The sequence below is a fragment of the Otolemur garnettii genome, unplaced genomic scaffold, assembly GCF_000181295.1.
Source record: "Otolemur garnettii isolate 467f Iridium unplaced genomic scaffold, OtoGar3 scaffold00015, whole genome shotgun sequence".
NCBI classification, from domain to species: Eukaryota; Metazoa; Chordata; class Mammalia; order Primates; family Galagidae; genus Otolemur; species Otolemur garnettii.
This window is the reverse complement of record NW_003852410.1, coordinates 13,882,610-13,890,149: the sequence shown is the minus strand read 5'-3', so window position 1 is coordinate 13,890,149 and position 7,540 is coordinate 13,882,610.

Here is a 7,540-nt window from a genome sequence, read left to right as displayed (position 1 = left end):
AAAAAAAAAAGAGACTCTTTTGGTTTTAGCTGGACACAAGGTCACCAAGAATAAAGGGTATATTTTTCAGTCTGTCTTACAGCTAGGCATGGTTGTGAGATGGGTGTAAATGTGGGATTTTCAGGAACTGACATCTTACTCTCTTCCTGCTTCCAGCTTATGAAGTATGGATATGATGACTGGAGTTCAGCAGCCTTTTTGTACTGTGAGGAAGGTAATACAGCAAGATAGAGGGGTCTTGAGTACTTCACTGAAGCTGCATTATGAGCCCTGCACTTCCCAGCTTTGGCTTTAATTTATGTGAGGTAAGCCACTATTATTTTGAATTTACTATCACTGTCAGCTGAATAGAATCCTCCCTAAGACAAGGACAGAAGAATCATTCTTAGAAAGGGCATCTTTAAGACCATTCTTGGAGTAAATACTGTGATTCAAGTTATGGGTGAAGTTGTGTTGTGATGAGATTTTTGGATAAAGCCAATCTGGTATAATCATTAAGAAGCAAGTTGGCACCGAGTTGTCATGGGTCTTTGTCCTAGCTCCTTAAGCTGTTTAAATTTTAGTCTATCTGTAAAACGGGAATGATAATACAGTGCCTGGTACTTGTTGCTTCTCTTCTTGGTACTTTTGAGTTAGTGAAATTTTACAGAACTCTCTAAAGGCCTTTTAGTAGACACATGACTCTAAGGCAGGTTCCTGTACAAAGAAATTTCAGTTCAGTAAAATCTCTTGTGCAGTTTTTTCTTTCTTTTTAGAAATCAGTAAAATCAAATAATCATAGATGGATACCTAGTTTAATATATGTAAAATTATTGGTCCCTTTGTGTGGTTTTTAAGTTTAATTACAAAGTTTACTTTTACCATCTCAATGACAATTCATTTGACCTTCTTAATTGGCCACTTCCCAGTACCAGGCATTTTACTAAGTCCTGGGAACAACAACAACCACCCCCCCCCGCAAACTGGTCAAGACATAATTGTGTTATTACACAATTTATAGCAATTTGGTACAGGCCTTTCTACGTACAAAACAATTTTATGATAGGCAAATAATATATTCTGTGGGGATAGAACTTTGGAGATTCCGACATGGTAATTATATTGATCAGCCTCTATTATAGACATAAGTATAGGTAAACATTTTCTAAGTAAGCTGGGGGCATTGGATGAGCAATCCATACGTCAGTTGCCTGCTCCTTGGGGATCTGACTAAGCTTCATCTGGCCTCTTAATGTCTTGGCCTTCAGAGAGTCCAGAGATTTATTCCCTCTTCTCTGGAATTCTAAAACTTCCTGAACCTTCTGTTCTTATTGCTTCCCTCTGTTCTACATTCCTTTTTCCCAAGTGCGCTGCTCTGGTTTATTTTTGTAGAGATGGCCTGTAGGGCTGTCCAGACTTTTTTTCCTGCTGGAAAGAAGAAGAAGTGTTGGAAGCAGAAGTGTTGTCTTGGGCTGCACATTAAACACACGAACACTAACAAAACCTGATGAACAGCAACAACACAAAGACTCCGCACATAATTTTCATGATATCCAACACCATGATAAGAGAAAGAGGCACACTCGGTGCCTGTAGCTCAAGTGGCTAAGGTGCCAGCCACATACATCTAAGGTGGCGGGTTCAAATCCAGCCCGGGCCCACCAAACAACAGTGACGGCTGCAACCAAAAAATAGCCGGGTGTTGTGGAGGGCACCTGTGGTCCCAGCTACTTGGGAGGCTGAGGCAGGAGACTCCCTTGAGCCTAGGAGTTGGAGGTTGCTGTGAGCTGTGATGCCACAGCACTCTACCCCGGGGGATAGCTGGAGGCTCTGTCTCAAAAAAAGAGAAAGAGGCAGGAATCTGCATACAGCTTGTAGGCTGCAGGTTAGACATGCCTGGAAGAGAAACAATAGATATCTCCATTTCGTATATTTAACCATTAAGTATCTGCATTCATTTGGCAAATAGGCAAGGACTGCCAAAACACCCAAATCTGTACCATTTAGGGGTCAAAACTTCTGAGAAAGGCAGTAAGGCGTGTAAAAATGATTTGCCAAACACGGCGCAGGACAGGGAGGTTTAATGCAGCCTGGAGCCTGTGCGCTGTTGTTTCCTGCTTTGGTTTCACTGTAAGGAACTTGAAGGCAGCGACTGATGGCTACTTCTCAGATTCACACACAGTTCTCAGGCTGGTGTTTTATGCACATTCCCTCCACAGCTTAAACCATCCGTGGTGGGCAGCTGGGATTCCCAGAGCACAGGGCTTGCAATGGGCTGTGCCTAAGTCAGCAAACCACACAAAGGACCTGAAGTTCTCCCCAGGAGCCTAAGCGGCTCGGAGTCCCCGTAGAGAACTTGCCCTGACTGTTAAGGGCGGCACTTTTATTTGCTTCCTCTTTCTTTGCCTTCTCGGTTTTATTGTACCTAATAAAACGGAGTGGTTATTTTACTATTGAATAATTTCTAAGATCAAAGGAAGTTAAGTAGTCATTTCTGCTCTTATTAATTAGTCTTTTCTTCCTCAAATTAGTTTTCCGTTGATGTTCTCAACAGATAAATGTCATGTCATTTATTCCTCTCCATGAAGGCCGTGTAAAGTCTTAGTGGATTTAGCCCTTGATTTATTCCAGAATTTTAAATAAAGAAAATGAGAACGTAAGCTAGAGCTAGATATGTTCAAAAAGGCGTATTAAGCTGCTTTCTCCTCTTTGAGTCTCCTTTTTCTTGACAGAGCACAGCCCACAGGCACTTCAAAATTGTATGTTACCTGGATCGCACTTAGAGGAGTTACCCGTAGTTTGTAGCTGGGGGGGGGGGGGGCTCTGGAGGTGTTGGGGGGTGGTCGTGATGACAGAGGAGAATCCTGGCCAGGGAAGAAAACAATAAAATCTAATGTTGTGGTAATGCTTTATTTTCATAAATAATGCAAGACTTTTTCTCAGTATTAAAATTTGGAATTTGGTTTGTTTTCATTATCAACAAAGTACTTATTTCCTTGGAAACAAAATCTCTGCAGAATTCTATAGAAATGTCATACTACTGAGTGGCACTGAGATATTCATTGATCCCAGTTCTGATGGGAACTACAGAATGACACCATCACACGGAATCATTTGAGCAGCTAATGTATTTCTAAGCACAGTTACAGGTGGCGCTACGCTGGGCACACTCAGTGATGCAGGAACCAATGTCATCTCTTGAACAAATGTTCCAGAAGAGGTATGTGTTGCTTTGCTTTCCAAGAAACTGGCTGTGGGGCAGGCCCGTCTATCAAACGGATGGTGGTTTGCGTGGCTTTTTAATCCTATTAGGTTGCCTGCCAATGAGAAATGAAAAGATCTGGAAATACCTTGAAAATGAATAAATAAACCTCTCAGGTCAGGATGGAAACTTGGTGCACTATGTATGTTACATGAAAGTCTTCTCGGAATGTCTGGACTTAGGTGTTTCTGCAGTTAAAACACCACTTGAAAAAATCGAGACCATTCAATGATATCAACAAGCAAATATTTGTAGGAAAACAGCAACAGACCATATCTCAAGCACTTGAAAGAATGTTTGGCTGATGTTGTCTTCCCAGAAGCTAAAGGCTTTGAGCCAACCTGGGCAAAACCTCCCAGTTTGAGACATCAATTCCTCTTGGAAAATGTTCACAGCAACAAATATGTCCAGAACCTTATTTTCTCTTTGATTTTTTTTTTTTAACTGCAGTTTTGACTAATGACAAACATATTGGTGTTTGGCTTGTGAGGTGTGGTGCTTTACTGTTCTTTCTTGGGGAAGGCTCAACCATGGCAGCAAACAAAATCTAATTAGTCCTTTTGAAGCTTACCTCCTCCTGCCCTTTTCCTTCCAAGCCCCTCTCTTTGTTGTTTAATATTAAGTGTGTGGTCTTCTGGTGTGTGAAAATTTCCTTTTTCGTTATTTACCTACTTTAAAGCATGTCGCAGGCCATGCATACGGAAATATTTAGGGGAAGTGTAATCATGCCTGCAATCTACTTTGAAATACATAAAAAAGGGGGGTGGTGACTGAATAGAAGGATGGATAGATATACGATAAAGCAAGAATAATAAAATATTAATTATGGAATCTATATAGCGGGCATGTAGATATCCACTGTAAAATTTAACTTTAATGCATGCAGGGGATTTTTTGTAGATATTGGGAGAGAAAAAGGGCAGGTTTCTCTCATGTCGATTCTCATTTATACAAAAGCAAGGCTCTAGAAATAAAATAACTCTTAGAAAAATCTTGGCTCTTCCCCTAAGCAGCCTGAGGTGATCTGTGAAAATGGTTCGCTATTCACTTGACCCGGAAAACCCCACAAAGCCATGCTAGTCAAGAGGCTCAAATGTTCGTGTTCACTTTAAGAACACACATGAAACTGCCCAGGCCATCAGGGGTAAGCATATATACAAAGCCACCAAGTATCTGAAGGATGTCACATAAAAGAAACAATGTGTACCATTCCAAGGTTACAATGGTGGAGTTGGTAGGTGTGCCCAGGCCAAACAGTGGGGCTGCACACAGGGTTGGAGGCCCAAAAAGAGTACTGAAATTTGCTGCATATGCTTAAAAATGCAGAGAGTAATGCTGAACTTAAGGGTTTAGATGTAGATTCTCTGGTCATTGAGCATATCCAAGTGAACAATCACCCAAGATGCGTCGCCAAACTTACAGAGTCCCTGGTCTCATTAACCCATACATGAGCTCCCCCTGTCATGTTGAGATGATCCTTACTTTAAAGACTGTTCCCAAACCAGAAGAAGAGGTAGCACAGAAGAAAAAGATATCCCAGAAGAAACTGAAGAAACAAAACTTATGAAACAGGAATAAATGCAACATAAAATAAAGCAAATAACAGTAAAAAAAAATCTTGATTTACTGGCAAACTCATGGGGTTTGAGAAATTCTCAGTCAACATAAGTTTGTTGTTTTTCTCTGTTTTTTAATGTATATATTTACAAATTAACTCTAAAAAGCTTTGCTTTGTCCCAAAATGTAAGAATTACAATCATGTATAATTTCAAAAATGAAACCCCTCTGAGTGTCCCTTTCTTCTCATGATTCCTTTTCTTTTTTGCAGTTTTTGGCCAGGGCTGGATTTGAACCCACCACTTCTGGCATATGCAGCTGGTGCCCTAACTCCTTGAGCCACAGGTGCTGCCCTGATTCCTTTTCTTTTCTCCTTGTAACCAACTCTTTCTGCAGACTGTCTATAGGAGCCCAGGTAACACTTTGCTTTTCAGTGGGATCATTCTCTGCTTATATTGTCACAACATCTTTCCATGATATACAAGTGAATCTACCAATTGTGTCTTCTTGAAGATCCATAGTACTTGAGTTGTGTGAATATGCTACAACTTATGTAACCAGTCTTTGTTGACATATAGTCGTGTGCCTTGTAATGATGTTTGGATCAGTGACAAACTGCATATACAAGGGAAGATTATGATGTTGTATTTTTGCTGTATCTTTGACATGTTTAGATACGCAAATACTTACCATTGTGTTACAACTGCCTATAGTAGATAGTACAGTAACAGCCTGTGCAGGGCTATAGCCTGCAAGCAATATGCTATCCCACAGAGCCCAGATATATAGCAAGCTATTCCCCAGGTGTGTGTCAGTATACTCTGTGGCAGGGGTCCTCAAACATTTTAAACAGGGGGCCAGTTCACTGTCCTTCAGATTGTTGGAGGGCTGGACTGCAGGCCCTGGGACAAGTCGGCTGCTAAGCAGGACAGGCAGTGGTGGCAAAAACACTTGGTGGGCCGGATAAATGTCCTTGGCGGGCTACATGTGGCCCGCGGGCCATAGTTTGAGGACGCCTGCTCTGTGGTTTTTACACACTGACAAAATTACCTACAGATGGATTTCTCAGAATGTCTTACTTTCATCCTTGTCATTATTAGTCTCTTAGAACTACTATAACAAAATACCACAGACTGGGTGGCTTAAGCAAAAGACATTTATTTTCTTGTAGTCCTGGAGACTGGAAGTCCATGATCAAGCTGCCAGAAAATTTGGTTTCAGGTAAGAGCTCTCTTCCTGGCTTGTAGACAAGCTACATTTTGTTGTGACCTCACATGGCCTTTACCCTGTGCTTGTTGGTGCAGAGATCTCTGGAGTTTCTTCTTCTTCTAATAAGAACACTACTCATATAGGATTAAGGCCCCACCTTTAATCACTAAGTCATTAAGAAAAAGACTAGGGACGTTTCACTGGCACTTTTTAAAAATTTAACTCGAATTCACTTGCATGATTTTCTTTCACATCCTATTAGTCAGGAAGTCACATGACCATACATAGCTGCAAGGGAGTCTGGGTAATAAAGTTTTAGGGCAGGTGAACTAAAACTAATAAAGAAAAGAGGTGAGAATGGATTTTGAACAGGTAGCTACTCTGTCACAGGGAACATAGGAAAACATTACACTTTTAGTGCCTAAATCCTGCTTTTTAAATATTTTATTTTAGAACTAAAAAGAAATGATAGCAAATGTTACTTTCCTGTGTGCCTTTAAATTATAGGGAGAGGAGAAAATTTTACCTATAAACTAGAAATAGTTTCCTTAAAAACTTTAAGAATATTCCACTTCAATGTGTAGATTTTATGTCTCAAATTAAGTGAAAAGTGGCTATATGTAGAAAATAAAGAAAAATCAGTAATTTACATGGTGGTAATCACCAGAAGAATTAGAAATAAAATCGTTTAAAATGGTTGCCTCTGGGGGTGAACAAGATGTGACATAAAAATTTACTTTTATTGTATGCCCTTCTGTACTATTACTTTTTAAAATATATGCACTAACTATTTTTAAGAATTATTTTTTATTAGATCATAACTTTGTACATTGATGCATTTATGGGATTCATGGTACTGCTTTGATATACAATGTGAAATGCTTACATTGAACCAAGTAACACATTCATCACAATTATGCTCATTTCTTAATAGTTTTGAAATGTACCATTGCATCATGCATATTAGGTGAGGTCCCCCTGAAGAAATTAAAATATTTAAAGAATGGACTTTCATAAAAATAAAGACTGAAAGTCTAATTTGAAATGAAGCAATGGGCTCGGTGCCTATAGCTCAGCAGCTAGGGTGCCAGCCACATACACCAGAGCTGGTGGGTTCCATCCCAGCCTGGGCCTGCCAAACAAAGATAACTACAACCAAAAAATAGCCAGACATTGTGGTGGGTACCTGTAGTCCCAGCTACTCAGGAGGCTGAGGCAAGAGAATCACTTGAACCCAAGAGTTTGAGGTTTCTGTGAGCTGTGATGCCACAGTACTCTACTGAGGGTGACAGTGATACTCTGTCTCAAAAGAAAAATAATAAAAATAAAATAAATGAAGCAATGAGTACAGAACTTAAAATAAATAAAATGGTAGATTCAAAAGTTACATTTTTTTACTTTGTTTTTATATCTTTGCTTTGATTATAAGAAATGAGAGGATATAGACCACTGTAAAAACCAAAGCATTTAATAAAAGACCTACCATAGGGATGATGGATGTAATGTTAGTTGGTCCATTCTTTTTTTTTTTTT